The sequence below is a fragment of the Ranitomeya imitator genome, chromosome 1, assembly GCF_032444005.1.
Source record: "Ranitomeya imitator isolate aRanImi1 chromosome 1, aRanImi1.pri, whole genome shotgun sequence".
Classification (NCBI taxonomy): Eukaryota; Metazoa; Chordata; class Amphibia; order Anura; family Dendrobatidae; genus Ranitomeya; species Ranitomeya imitator.
Window position 1 is genome coordinate 940,826,471 of NC_091282.1, and position 16,633 is coordinate 940,843,103.

Here is a 16,633-nt window from a genome sequence, read left to right on the forward strand (position 1 = left end):
TGAGACGAGACCAGAAACTGACATTACATTAGATTTTGTGAAAACAAGACTAATAGATGAATATCAGAGAAGAAAAGAACAAAGAAATGATTCTTCTACTGAAAAGGACAGTGAAAACACTCTTAAAGCTACAGAATTCCAAACACCCTATAATAAAGAGACAAGAGAATGCTTCAGATGTAAGAAAAAAGGTCATTTAAAGAAAGACTGTACCATATGGAAAGCAGAACAACAAAAATTACAACATAAAAAGCATACAGAGAAAGTAAAAAACACAATTTCCGATTCATGTGAGAATAATTGGAATGGCACATTTAAAGTAACAGACAAGAAATCATCACTTGGTTGGTTTATTGATTCAGGAGCAACGAGTCATATGACAAGTGACAAGAATTTCTTTACTGATCTTGATTTAGATAAGAAAGAAGCCATTTATCTCGCAGATGGAAGCAAAATAACCGCAGAAGGTATCGGACAAGGTATGCTAAATTGTTCAAACAAGTTCGGACAAGATTCAAAGATACTTGTACAAGATGTGTTGTATGTTCCAAAATTGGAAGGCGGATTATTATCTGTGAAACGTTTAACAGCAAAAGGACTTACAGTGAAATTCAAAGACAACGAGTGTGCAATTATTGCAGGAAACAAGGTGATAACCAAAGTCAAGGCAGATGAACAATTATATCATTTTGACACACCAAAGGAACAGATGAAGGTATGTACACATGATCACAAAAACTGTATTGACATGTGGCATAGACGTCTAGGACATAGACACTCTGACAGTATAAGGGAACTACAGAGAAAAGAATTGACAAAAGATTTAAAGATATCAGATTGCTCAATTACCATAAGATGTGATTGTTGTATAAAATCCAAAGCCACAAGGATATCTATTCCAAAAGAAAGTGAGATGAAAAGCGAAAGACCACTTGATTTGGTGCATACTGACGTATGTGGACCCATGAAAGTGACTACATCAGGAGGCAATAGATACATGTTGACTTTTATAGACGATTACTCAAGATACACAGTCACATACTTAATTAAGAACAAAAGTGAAGTTTTTGATAAACTTGTAGACTATGTAACAAGATCAAGTAACAAATTTCAAAGGAAGCCAATTGTCATCAGAAGTGATAATGGAGGTGAATTTACAGGTCACAGAATAGAAGACTACTTAAGACAAAATGGGATAGAACACCAGAAAACGATTCCATACACACCTGAACAAAATGGAGTAGCAGAAAGGAAAAACAGAACTCTAACAGAGATGATAAGATGTATGCTGACGGATTCCAAACTACCAGAGAAATATTGGGGTGAGGCAGCAATGACAGCTACTTATCTACAGAACAGACTTTTTTCTAGAAAACTGACGAAAACTCCATATGAACTGTGGCAAGGTATGAAACCAAGTGTCAATCATTTAAAAGTTTTTGGATGTAAAGTTTTCATATTCATTCCAACAGAAAAACGTTCCAAACTTCAAAACAGATCCATGGAAGGAATATTTGTTGGATATAGTGAAAATTGCAAAGAATACAGAATCCTAGATCCCAAAACAGACAGAGTTACGGTGAGTAACAGTGTGACATTCATTGAAGATTTGAATGAAGATATTATGATTTCAGTTGAAACAAAAAATGAGAAACCAATAATGACACAACTGAAGAAATATCTGATGAGAAAGAAGTAGAAATTAATGAAGAACAAAATACTAAAAGTGAAGAATCACAACTACAAACAGACACAGAACCAAGACGTTCAATGAGAGAGAACAAAGGAAAACCACCGAAACGTCTCTCATACAAGACAAGCACAAGAAAAATCTATGAGCCTACTTCTTGGGAGGAAATATCTAAACTTCCAGTGGAAGAAGCTAATAAATGGATAGAAGCAACAGAAACAGAAATTAAATCCATGCAAGATTCAAATACATGGACACTGACAGATTTACCAGAAGGAAGAAAAACCATAGGATGTAAATGGATTTTTAAAGTTAAATACCAAACAGATGGCACAGCTGAAAGATACCGAGCAAGACTCGTAGCTAAAGGGTATTCTCAAAAATATGGAGAAGACTATGATGAGACATTTGCTCCAGTTGTCAAACACACTACAATAAGAACTTTACTTACAGTTGCAGCAATGAAACAGATGCAACTGAGACATCTGGATGTAAAGACAGCTTTTCTGAATGGAGATTTAACAGAAGACATTTATATGGAACAACCTCCAGGATTCAAAGATGAAAGAAATCCAAACAAAGTTTGTTAACTACAGAAAAGCATATATGGTTTAAAGCAAGCAGCTAAAGCGTGGAATGACAAAATCACGGAAGTACTTACAAATGAAAAATTTCAAAGAAGCAAAGCTGATCCATGCTTATACACAAAAAGGCTGATTAATAGATGGATTTACATACTCATATATGTAGACGACATTTTGATTTGTTTTGAACAAGAAAGGGATAACGAAAACATTCTAAAAATCCTGAAGCAACATTTCGAAATCAAAGACTTGGGAAATGTAAAACAATACCTAGGAATACAAGTAGAAAGAGAAGAAGATGGAAGTTTCCTACTGAATCAAAATCACATGATTCAAGACATAACAGAAAAATTTGGATTAAAAGATGCAAAAACAGTAAAGTCTCCAATGGAAACTAATTATCTCAAAGAGATGAACAGTGAACAAAATATGCTACCAAATAATGAAGAATACAGAACAGCAATAGGAAAACTACTGTATCTAGCAACTGTTACAAGACCAGACATCGCAGCAGCAGTAGGAATCCTGAGTAGAAAGGTATCAAAACCAAATAAAGCTGATTGGAATGCCGTGAAGAGAGTAATGCGTTATTTGAAAGGAACTAGCAATGTTAAGCTGAAATTACCCACAAGCGATGATTGCATTTTAACAGGATATGTTGATCCAGATTGGCCTGGAGATCCAAGTGACAGAAGATCTACCAGTGGACATATTTTTTCCTCTCAGGTGGACCAATAAGTTGGACAAGTAAGAAACAGTCAATTGTGACACTATCTTCAACAGAAGCAGAATATGTTGCCGCAGCACATGCGAGTCAAGAAGTACTGTGGTTAAGACAATTGTTGACAGAATTAGGACAACCACAGTTGGCACCAACAAAACTGAAAGAGGACAATCAAGGATGTCTTGTTCTTGCTCAGATGGAAAGAGTCAATCCAAGAACCAAGCATATTGATGTGAAATATCATTTCTTGAGGGATCATCAGGAACAAAGAAGTCTTGAAGTTAGAGTACTGTCCTACTGAAGAAATGACAGCAGACATTTTCACGAAGGCGTTGAATGCTGATAAACATCAGAGACTAATAAAAAAGTTGGGTTTGATTGAATAAGTCCTTACTGTTGAGAAAGGGTGTTGGCATATGCAACAGATTGGGACTTATTATAAGTAAAAGGAGGACTTTATACTAACCAGACAGCAGATGGCGATAGTGTGTAAAGTTATATACTTGCTGTAATGTGGGGAGGGAAGCTCTCAGTGGTTGGTTGTTTTCTTACTTTCGGTTTTGCTTTTCTTCATGAATGTGTTGTCTTCAGTGCACGGACTGTGTGACACTGAATTGTATCTCATGTTTATCCAGTATGAAGTAAATACTGTTTATTCAAGATATCTTGCTGATTGAAGCTCTCCTAAGTACAGCGGTGACTGCAAGAAGACGCACTCTGCATCATTAAATGCGCCAATTCTGGCTGTTTTCCTGGCTCTTACCACTTGCCTTGTGGTATTCGCAAGTGAGGTTCACATTTGTGGGGTTGATGTCACCTTTGTGCTGTCCAGTAACATTAAGCCCACAAGTTAGTAATGGAGAGGTGTCTATAAGACGTCTATCTATTACTAATCCTATTTGAACTGTAAATAAACTCACAACCAGAATAAAGTCATTTAACCCCTTAGTGACAGAGCCAATTTGGTACTTAATGACCAAGCCAATCTTTACAATTCTGACCACTGTTACTTTATGAGGTTATAGCTCTGGAATGTTTCAACGGATCCCACTGATTGAGACTTTTTGTGACTTATTTTACTTCATGTTAGTTGTAAAATTTGTTTGTTATGACTTGTGCTTATTTATGAAAAAAATGGAAATTTGGCAAAAATTTTGAAAATGTTGCAATTTTCTAAATTTTAATTTTTGTGCCCTTAAATCAGAGAGTCATATCACACAAATTAATCATTAAATAATATTTCCCACATGTCTTCTTTACATCAGCACAATTTTGGAAACAAAATTTTTTTTTACTAGGACGTCATAAGGGTTAAAAGTTGACCAGCAATTTCTCATTTTTCCAACAAAATTTACAAAACCATTTTTTTTAAGGACCAACTCACATTTGAAGTGAGTTTGGGGGTCAATATGACAGAAAATACCCAAAAGTGACACCATTCTAAAAACTGCACCCCTCAAGGTGTGCAAAACCACATTCAAGAAGTATATTAACCATTCAGGTTCTGCACAAGAACTAAAGCAATGTGGAAGTAAAAAGTGAACATTTTACTTTTTTCACAAAAATTTACTTTGGAACCATCAGGAGAAAATGGAGCACAAAATTTACCCTATATGTGAGGGAAAGCCAATGTTTGAGCGCATGGTAGGGCTCAGAAGGGAGGGAGCATCTTTTGACTTTTTAAATGCAAAATTGTCTGGAATCAATGGCAGGTGCCATGTTGCTTTAGGAGACCCAAGATGTATCTAAACAGTGGAAACCTGCAATTATAACTCCAGCTCTAACACAGCCCTAACCCCAACCCTAACCCCAACACACCCTAACCCCAATCCCAACCATAACCATAGCCCTAACCACAACTCTAACCACAACACCACCCTTACCCCAACACAAATCCCTAACCCCAACACAACCCTAACCCCAACACAGCTCTAACCCCAACTCAAGCCCTAGCCCCAACCCTGTCTCTAACCCTATCCCCAACCCTAATCCTAGCCCAACCCTAACCGTATTTCTAACCGTATCCCCAACCTTAACTCTAATGCTAGCTCTAATACTAGTCCCAATCCTAGCCCAACCCTAACCCTATCCATAACCCTAGCCCAACCCTAAGCCTAGCCCAACACTAATCCTAGCTATAACCCCAAATATAACCCCAACCATAACCTTAACCCTAGCCCTAATCTTAACGCTAATGGAAAAAATTACATTTTTTAATTTTATTATTTTATTATTTTTACCTAAGGGCGTGATAAAGGAGATATTTGCTTAACAATTTTTTTTTATTTTGATCACTGTGAGAAATCTCTGATTGTTGCCGGGTGCTGGCTGGCAGATCTCGGTGGGCGCACTGCTTATGCGCCCACCATTTTCTTCCCAGAAGAATACGCTGATGACCGGGACAGGACCTGGGGATGCAGGAGGGTCCAGGGACACTAGAGGTACAGGGGGCTCGGGGGACCCCATCTCTCTCCTCTGATGTGCTAGATCAAATCAGAGGAGAGAGAAATTAAATGGAAAATTGGCCTTTTTTTTGCAGTTGCTGTTATTCTGTGAATAACTGACAACACTGGGGTCGGTAAAAACCAACCCAAATCATGTTCTCCGGGTTCTCGGCTACCCCTGTAGCCTCAGGGGGTTGCTATAACCTTATTTCTCAGGGCCGGTAAAAATTGGCGCTGAGGAATAAGTACCCTAAACTGTCACCATTAAAATGCGTATCGGCGGTCATTAAGGTGTTAATTGAAAGAATTACTTCTTTAATGCTTCTAAATTAAACTATACTCACATCATCACCAACCATATCCCTTACCTGTCTGTCATTCTGTCCCATGCCGTAATCCATGTTTTGGGTTAAACAGTTTTCAACCTGGATCGTGCCAAGATGTGACTGTCCAGGTTGAGAGCCATTCATAAATAAGCTAGCAGTGACATCATCGAGGTTACTACTGGTTATTGAGGCTGAGTTCCCACCCAGGTCCCTGAACTGCAGTGAACTCACCACTGCACGATGACACATTTCGCCCTGTGCTAGCAGTGAACTCACTGAGGTCACCGCAGCTCATGGGCCCAGCAATCACTTTGATGACATCTCTGCTAGTCATTCCCCAGTGACTCTTAGCCTTGACGGTCACATCTTGGCACTGTCCAGATTGAAAATTGTTCGGCAAGGGACAGAACAACAGGTGAGTACTGTGCCAAAAAGCCTCTTGTGTACTGACCTTGAAAGCCTCAGTGAGTAATGTGACTAAATGCCTTTGTGTGTATTCTGCAACCCTGCCTCTGGGAGTGCTGTGCCAAAAAGCCTGTGTGTGTAATATGCCAAAAAACGTCTGTGTGTACTGTGCCAAAAAGCCTCTGTGTGTACTATGCAACACTACCACTGGTAGTACTGTGCCACAAAGCTTATGTGTGTACTCTGCAAACCTGCTTCTGGGAGTACAGTGCTAAACGTCTCTGTGTGTACTGTACCAAAAAGCCCATGTGGGTACTTTGCAACCCTGCCTCTGGGAACATTGTGCCAAAAATCCATTGTGTGTACTGTACCAAAAAGCTTGTGTGCATACTGTGCCAATAATATCTGTGTGTACTGTGCCAAAAAGCCTCTGTGAATACTGTGCCTAAAAGCCTCTGGGCGTACTGTTCCAAAATGTCTCTGGGAGTACTGCGATATAAAGAATCTGAGTGTACTCTGCAACCCTGCCTGTGGGAGTCCTGTGGGAGTCCTGTGTCAAAAAGCCTTTGTGGGTACTGTTCCTAAAACCCTCTGTGTGTACTGTGTCAAAAAAACCTCTAGGAGTACTGTGCCAAAAATTCTTTGGGAGTACTGTGCCTAAAAGCATTTGTGTGTACTTTGCAACCCTGCCTTTTGGAGTACTGCACCAAAAAAAATCTGGGTGTACTCTGCAACCATGGCTCTGGAAGTACTATATAAAAGCCTCTGTGTATACTGTGCCAAAAAGCCATTTGGAGAAAAGGTGCCAAAAACCCTCTGTGAGTACTGTACCAAAATACCTGTTTGTACTGTGCCAAAAACTGTGGAAGAACTGTGCCAAAAAACTTCTGTGTCTGCTTTAAAATCCTGCCTCTTGGATTACTGTGCCAAAAAAGCCTCAGTGTGACCTCTGCAACCCTGCTACTGAGAGTACTGTGCTAAAAAGCCTCTGGGAGTACTGTGCCAAAAAACCTCTATGTATTCTGCAACACTTCCACTGAAAGTATTGTGCCAAAACCCGGTTTCAGGGTAGCTTCCCTATAAGTTCTGGCTTGGAGGAGGAGTTAGAGGTCAGTCTGTGTGAGACAGTGAAGGGAGAGGAAGCACATGAGGAGAGAGAAACTGAAGTGAAGCTGTGATTAGGCTCACTCCTGGTTTAAGTGGAAGCAAAAGGACACTGGGGTCCGAGGTTGTGTGGGAAGTGTATGCCCCACAGCAGAAACCAGAGGGCGGGAGATTTCAGGTCTCCTGGCCACAACTATGCCCGAAGGCACAGCAACAGATTAGAGCCTGGAGTCCCACGAGAGAGGGACACCTGTAAAAAGGCTAGAGTTGACTGTCATGAGGGTAGTGTTCCATCCGAGGGACAGATTGAGAGAGGGACCTGAAGAAAGCTAAAGCATCAAGTACCTAGAATTCAGGGCAGGAAGGAAAGCTTCAGGCTGCCCGGATTCCAAAGATCACCTGTAATCTGTGTACCTGAGCTTCACCAGTAAAAGGTAAAGAAACTGCAACACTGTGTCCTCCAAATCTTTCTTGCACCTCAACATCTATTATCCCTTACCAACTGCAGCGGGAGCCCTGGGGACTAAGCTCTACCTATGGGGAGCTAAGCCAACTGTGCTGCAATACCATCAGCCCCAGTGGACCCCCAGTGGACCCCTTTAAGGAGCGTCAGCCATCCCTGGTCGAGTACCACAGGTGTGGTCACAAATGTTAGACTTTATTTTCCACTACACTTTATTTCCCATTTAATTAGACACCCAGGGCCACGAACCGGGTCAGCACTGCTGTGACACATCCCTTTAAGAACCAGCCCGGTTCCGAGTACTCCACAATTCTAGTGGTTGCTCCTTTTTGGTGTCACGAACAGGATGGACTGACCCAGCAAACTGGGTCCCTAGCACCAGAGACTGTGTTGAACTGTTAATTTGCCATCATTGCTGTCCCACACGGTGCGCTGGGGGAGTGTCATCATGGGGGGCACCAGGGCAAGGGTGTGAAGGTCATGGCCGCCCACTCTAAGTATTTCTGTACCCTAAGAACATGTCAGTAAGTGAGATCTGCCTCCTGATCCTGGATAGCAGGAGAAAGAAGAAAAAGAAGCTCTGCCCATGAAGGAAAGAGCGGGAACCGGACCTGGGGACAAGAAAGGACCTGGACGACAAGATGGTGAGTGGCAAAGACCCGAAGTGTGGGGTGGAAGCAGAGGGCTCCCCCAACCAACAGGATGGAATCCAAAGCCAGCCATCAACAGAGGTCCCAGAGTTCCTGGGAGCTGAAGTGGAAGAGCACAGCAACCAACTCCTGCAGATGCAGCTAACTACCCTGTCCAGGTGGAAAGTGGCCTTGAAGGTGAAGCTGATGGAGCAGCATTCTATCCAGCAGCCCCTGATCCCAGCAGAGGAGATGATCGACACCGGGACATAGCCACATGGTAGCCGAGGAACTTCTAGTGGACCCGTTGGCTGCACTGCCATGCTGTGAACCCGGCTGGGTTCATACTCTTCGGGACTGGGACCAGTCCTCAGGTATAGAGGCCCACCTTGGGGATTCCGCTTCAACCCACCAATCAACCGGGGAAAGTATACGCCGAGAGAATGGTATACCGCTGGGTAAACCCTGGAACAGACTTAATCGAGTTCCCGAGAGAAGAACAAAAAGAGGGTGAGAAAGTGGAAGTCCTTAGCTGGGGGGAATACCAGCAGCAGATAGCCCTTAAATGGGAGGTGGAGGACAAAGAACGCCAGGCCCGGCATAAAGCAATTGATGAAAGGAATCTGCAAGCCAAAGCCCAGGCCCGCAGAGACAGACACAAACTGAGGCAGGGCACCGTAGTTGCCTTCAGACTAAAAGGAGGCTGGGGGTTTATAAAGGAGCCTGACTTACTGTCAGAGGTGTTTGTCAACCTAAGCGATGTAGAATCTCACTTCCTGGAAGGACACCCAGATAGGGACTTGTATCTAGGGAACCGTGTAACCTACACCCAGCATTTTGGCGAGAAGGGATGGTACACATTGAATGTCAGGAAGGGCAAATAGCCTGCTCCTGACTCAGAGGCTACTAAGCCTAAGACACCAGCAGCGCCAACTCCATCTAGCGCCAAAGTGGTCGCAGCTGCCACTTCAACTGCAGCACCAACCCCTAAAGCCTACACTAAAACGATAGTCTGCGCACTGACTACTACCGAGACTACTGATTCTTTTAAAAATGGCTGCCATCATACATATATGTTTAAAGATGCTGACTTTGGTGTTAGTATTTAATTTAGCACACGTTTATTTTCTTAATTTTTTTTCACCCACGATTTCCGTCAGATAGTTTTTATATATATTTCAATCTTTTTAAAAAAAGATTAGTACTGCCATCTAAAGAGCCCTTAATTTTTGACGATAAGTTTATTGATTGGAAGTTGTCATTGCTGGTGGTGGATGGGATCTTGTCCTTTAATTTCTCCATCAGATGTGTTTTTAGTCTTCACAAATATGGCCACCATAGTGCTTATGTGCACAGTGATTCCGGGGTTGCCCTGCTTTCCCTGCGGTTCTCAATTGTGCGCTGTGCCCAGTGACGTCATCAGGCATTTCTTTCGCCCGCATGTGTACAGTGTATCGACGACCCCGGGGGAAGAGGTCACTTCTGGCGCTTTACTTCTGGGACACGTGCGCCGCAGATACCGGCACCCATGGCCAGATTTCTATTTAAACCCTTAGAGGCATGACACAATGTGCTTCCCTTTTGAAAAAGCTCACGCACGTCAAGGGACCAGCTGGGAGACACGTGGACACTACCTATCATATATGGGTAAGTGGGATTAATCCTTTTTGACCTACATACCCGGGGATATATACGATGTATACCTAATTGATCGGTTATTATACAACAATTATGAATGTGTGCCTTGGGTTTTTGTACTTTATGGATAGGATTCCCACATGTCCTGTCCTTTGGTTACTTAGGTGCTTGCTGCCTCTCTGCTGTATCAGCATGTCTCATTCCTTTTTGTCTTCCTGTTGCTGTCATTTGACATGATGTTTTATGGAATTGTTATTTAAGATATTTAAATAAAAATATGTTTTTCTATTTTATTGGTGGTGTCTCTGTACTATGTTTTTTCTTTGTTTATACTACCGATACTGCAGTGGCAACAACATCAGTTGCAGTACGCAACCAGGCCACAGAAACCCCAGTGTTAGGACATGACCTGACCGTGCATGATTTCATGGGCCATGACCTTTTTGTGTTACCAGGAGTAACACTAACCCATGAACTTCCCCGGCCAGGAAGTAGCAGCCACCATGAGCTGCCTTGGAAGAAGAAATAGAGAGTTTGTGAATGTTAAAATGACTACTGAAGTTTAAGAGTTTGAAAGTTGGAAGAACTGAAGAATCATGAACAATGCATGACTAAAACTTTTAAAACTTTTCGTGTACATAGTGAGCACTTCTTAAGGTGCTCCTTATTGGTTTTACCATGCACTGGCAGCGGGAGTAGAACTCCTGTTTGTTTAAAAGTGACCCAGAACCAAAACCGTTTGGCATAGCCGAAGAATGGTCTGAATGGATATGCCTTGCAGCACGCCCAAACCTACATTGGGGGTTTGGAACGGGTCCCCCATGTCACTATAGTAGGTAAGAAGGACACCCTGATAAGAGATCTCACAACCTGCTACATGGACTGGTTTAAAATGTTATGTTTTGCACTTTCTACATGTTTGCACTCTTTGTATTTTTTATAGTTATGCAATGTTCAAGCAAAGTAACCACCCATAAACTGTAGAAAAGTTTATGTTACCAGCTGAAATACATTTCAAAAATTTGGTATGTCTTCACCTGTTTATTGTTTATGTTTTCCCAGTCCAGGAGTACTGGAATTAACAGAGGGGAATGTGGCACCCCAGAATCCAGTTGTCACAATGCTATTGACTGCCTCCTGGGGAAGGTGATGCCATGCCTGGAAGTGAAAAGGAATTCCCTTAGTAGGTAACACTTACATACAATACTTTCCTGACTCCAGGCCAGAAGAGGGAGCTCTAAACCCAGTTTCAGGGTTGCTTTCCTATAAGTTCTGGCTTGGAGGAGGAGTTAGAGGTTAGTTTGTGTGAAACAGTGAAGAGAGAAAAAGCACATGAGGAGAGAGAAACTGTAGTGGAGCTGCGATTGGACTCACTCTATGTTTAAGCGCAAGAAACCGGACATCGGGCCCAAGGTTGTGTGGGAAGTGTACAACTGTCCACAACTATGCCTGAAGGCACAGCAACAGATTAGAGCCCAGAGTCACCACGAGAGAGGGACACCTGTAAAAAGGCTCGAGTTGCCTGCCATGCGGGTAGTGTTCCATCCGAGGGACAGATTGAGAGAGGGACTTGAAGAAAGCTAAGGCATCAAGTACCTAGAAATCAGCGCAGAAAGGAAGGCCTCCAACCCCACCTGGCTAGGGGGATTCCAAACCGCTTCCAGGCTGCCCAGATTCCAAAGATCACCTGTAATCTGTGTACCTGAACTTCACCAGTAAAAGGTAAAGAGACTGCAACCCTGTGTTCTCTAATTCTTTCCTGCACCGCAACATCTATCATCCCTTACCAACTGTACCAGGAGCCCTGGGGACTAAGCTCTACCTGTGGGGAGCTATACCAACTCTGCTGCAGTTCCATCAGCCCCAGTGGACCCCTTCAGGCAGCATCAGCCAGCCAAGTACCACAGGTGGCATCACGAACATTAGACTTTATTTTCCACTACACCTTAACCCCTTTAATGGACGTCCAGGGCCACGGACCGGGTCACCGCGGCTGTGACACATCCCTAAGAACTGTGTCGACCCGGTACCGAGTAACCCACAGTCCTAGCATGCGCTTCATGTGTATGTCTGGCCTGATAGTGGTGTGAATGGTCCCCAGGGGCTGGATGGGCCAGGTGGCAAAAAGGCAAATGCCCCCCAGGCTGCTCCCCCAGCAGCTGTTCAGGGCTGAACACCTGGTGATGGCTACAGCCACACAGAAAATTGTGCGCCACCGTGTACGCTGTACTGTGACGTGGCCAGCAGCAGACACAGCCGCATCACAGTCAGTGCACACGTCTGCGCCGGGGCTGGGAGCTGTGCACAGCTGTCACCTTGATGGCTGCAGAGCTCCTGCTCCCTCCATGTTCTTTATACTTCCAGGTCAGGTGTTGGGCATGCGCAATATCATCATTGCGCACCCATCAACATGTCCTGGACGCTAGAAGCAGAGAGGCGCTGCAGGGGAGCGACTGGTGTGGTAAGTATGAAACATTTTTTTGTTTTCTTTATAAAATAAATTCAGTGGTGGGTAACTGCAAGTGAGGAAGTTGGGGGTGTAAAGAGATTGCACATGATTGAATTTGGGGGTTAAAGGAGACTGCACATGGTGGAGAGAGGGGGCAAGTGGGTCTGAACATGATGAAGGGGGAGTGGGGCTGCACATGATGGAGTTTGGGGGTTATAGGAGGCTGCACATGATGGAGTAGGGGGTAAGTGGGGCTGCACATGATGAAGGGGGAGTGGGGCTGCACATGATGGAGTTTGGGGGTTAAAGGAGACTGCACATGATGGAGTGAGGGGAGTGGGGCTGTACATGATGGAATGGGGCTGCACATGATGAAGGGGGAGTGGGACAGCACATGATGAAGTTTGGGGGTTAAAGAAGACTGCACATGATGGAGTGAGGAGTGTGGGGCTGTACATGATGGAATGGGGCCGCACATGATGATGTGGGGGGTAAGGGGGATTGCGCATGATGATAGGGGAGTGGGGCTGCACATGAAGTGGGGGTAAGGAGTACTGCACATGATGAAGTGGAAGGGAGTAAGGGGGGCTGCACATGATGAAGTGGGGGTAGTGGGGCTGTACAAGATGAAGTGGAAGTAAGGAGGACTTCACATGAAGTGGGGGTAAGGTGGACTGCACATGAAGTGGGGGGTAAGGGAGACTGCACATGATGAAGTGGGTGGGTAAGGAGAACTGCACATGATAAAGTGGTGGGTAACATGGACTGCACATGATGAAGTGGGGGGAAGGGGACTGCACATGATGAAGTGGGGGGAAGGGGACTGGACATGATGAAGTGTGTCAGAGATGTTACTGCTCTTCATGAAATGGAAAGGGGATAGGGGCTGCAAATGATGAAGGGGCACTGCAGATGAAGTGAGAGGGTGATAGGGGACTGCAATGGATGAAGTAAGGGGACTTCAAAATAAAGTGGAGGGACTGCAAATGATTAATTCAGTGTGAGGGATGGGGACAGCAATTTAATTGAAGGTGGGGGTGGGGAGAGCAAATGATGATCTAGGAGGAGAACAAATAATGAATTTTGAGGGTGGGGGAGTAAAGATGTATTGAATGTGGGGTAGAGCAGTTGATAATGAATAGAGGGTGGGAGAGAAAGACATGACAATGAATTGGGGTGGGAGGGGCATGTAAATATAATGAATCGGGGTTAGTGTTAGAGTGGTAGGCACATAGTGGGGGCATTGAGGATGAAGTGACTGGTAATGAATTGGGGGAAAGAGTACAGGTGCTAATTAATTTAAATATTAAATGGGGAAAGTGGCTATTTATAGTTAGTGGATCCACAGTGGTGGATTATAATATATATTTGGAATAGTGGGTTAATAATAATAATAATTTTATTTCTATAGCATCAACATTTTCCGCAACATTTTAATTTTTGAGGGGACTTGTACAGACAATGGACATTAAGCATAACAATAAACACATAGATCAACAGATACCAAAAGGAATGAGGGCCATGCTCACAAGCTTACAATCTATGAGGTTGCTTAATAGCAAATTACAGTGCCTTGCGAAAGTATTTGGCTCCCTGGAACTTTTCAAACTTTTCCCACATATCATGCTTTAAACATAAAGATACCAAATGTAAATGAAGAATCAACAAGAGGAACACAATTGTGAAGTTGAATGAAATTTATTGGCCATTTTAAATTTTTGTGGAAATTCAAAAACTGAAAAGTGGGGCGTGCAATATTATTTGGCCCCTTTACATTCCGTGCAGCAAACTCACTCCAGAAGTTGATTGTGGATCTCTGAATGATCCAATATTGTCCTAAATGCCTAATGATGATAAATATAAACTACCTGTGTGTAATCAAGTCTCCATATTAATGCACCTACTCTGTGATAGTCTCAGGGTTCTGTTTGAAGCACAGAGAGCATCATGAAGACCAAGGAACACAACAGCCAGGTCTGGGATACTGTTGTGGAGAACTTTAAAACCGGATTTGGATAAAAATGATTTCCAAAACTTTAAACATTACAAGGAGCACTGTGCAAGCGATAATATTGAAATGGAAGGAGTATCATACCACTGAAAATCTACCAAGACCCGGCCGTCCCTCTAAACTTTCATCTCAAACAAGGAGAAGACTGATCAGGGATGCAGCCAACAGGCCCATGATCACTATTGGATGAACTGCAGAGATCTATAGCTGAGATGGGACAGTCTGTCCATAGGACAAATCTGGCCTTTATGGGAAAGTAGCTAGAAGAAAACCATTTCTCAAAGATATCCATAAAAAGTGTCGTTTAAAGTTTGCAACAAGCCACCTGGGAGACACGCCAAACATGTGAAAGAAGGTGCTCTGGTCAGATGAAACCAAAATTGAACTTTTTGGCAACAATGCCAAACGATATGTTTGGCGTAAAGGCAACTCAGCTCATCACCCTGAACACACCATCCCCACTGTCAAACACAGTGGTGGCAGCATCATGGTTTGGGACTGCTTTTCTTCAGCAGGGGCAGGGAAGATGGTTAAAATTGATGGGAAGATGGATGGAGCCAATTACAAGACCATTCTTGAAGAAAACCTGTTGGAGTCTGCAAAAGACTTGAGACTGGGACGGAGATTTGTCTTCCAACAAGACAATGATCCCAAACATAAAGCAAAATCTACAATGGAATGGTTCACAAATAAACATATCCAGGTGTTAAAATGACCAAGTCAAAGTCCAGATCTCAATCCAATCGAGAATCTGTGGAAATAGTTGAAAACTGCTGTTCAGAAACGATCTCCATCAAACCTCACTGAGCTCGAGCTGTTTGTCAAGGATGAATGGGCAAGAATTTCAGTCTCTCGATGTACAAAACTGATAGAGACATACCTCAAGCGACTTGCAGCTGTAATAGTAGCAAAAGGTGGAGCAACAAAGTATTAAATTAAAGCAACTGAATAATATTGTACGCCCCACTTTTCAGTTTTTGAATTTCCACAAAAATTTAAAATAACCAATAAATTTCATTCAACTTCACAATTGTGTTCCACTTGTTGAAGATTCTTCACCAAAAATTTACATTTGGTATCTTTGTGTTTGAAGCATGATATGTGGGAAAAGGTTGAAAAGTTCCAGGGAGCCGAATACTTTCTCAAGGCACTGTATTTATTGATTGTGGGTGAACCTCTGTATTCCGATGTGTAGTGTAGAAGAAAGGGAAAAAGTGTGGAATGTGCTCTGGAAGCCGTGCTCTAGGTAGCAGTGTTTTTTTTTTACAGAGACGAGTCCTGGCTGGAAGAAGTGACTGTGGTCTGTTCTGGATGAAAAAGAAAAGCAAAGAGGAAGGACTTCAGCTAGAGACATCACTGGTGAGTCAGTGTATTACCTGTACACTGATACTATACACTGTATACTATATACAGAGCTCCTGTTTATAATGTCACTGGCAGTGGTGATCACTGTATTACCTGTACATTGACAATTTATACAGAGCTCCTGTGAATAATGTCACTGGTGATCCCTGTATTACCTGTACACTGACACTATATTCAGAGCTCCTGTGTATAATGTCACCAGTGATCACTGTATTACCTGTACACTGACAGTAAATACAGAGTTCCTGTATACAATGGCACTTAGTATTGTGTTTTTTTTTTTAAATTAATGATCAGTATTGTAGTATTCAGTCACTATGTGGTGGTAATATGTGGTTTGGTCATGGTGTGGCGGTATTTGTTCCTTGCATGTGGTATTATTCAGTCACTATGTGATGGTAATATGTTGTCTACCCATGGTGTGGCGGTATTTGTTCCTTGTATAGGGTATTTATGGTTGTTTAAAAAAAATGTAAATGTATGTCACTCATTCCCTTAAAGAGAAAAATACATAAAAATATATTTATTTTTAATAATTTAGAGTAGAGTAGGGCCCAGCCGAAAGAGTCTACAGTGTCGTGGTGTCAGCTTAAAAATTCTTTTGGCCAGAACAAAAGCTGTTGGTTATGAATGTGATCTGCTGTTTGATGGGAACTGTTAATATCTGATCGGTGAGCATGTGGTGGAGAAGCTGAGATTTTCCAAGAGTGGGTGGTGGGACGGTGGAGGCGGAGCTGGTGTGGAGCTTGGGGGGAGTCTCAAAGGTACTCAAAAATTTTGCCAGTATGGGGCCCTGAAATT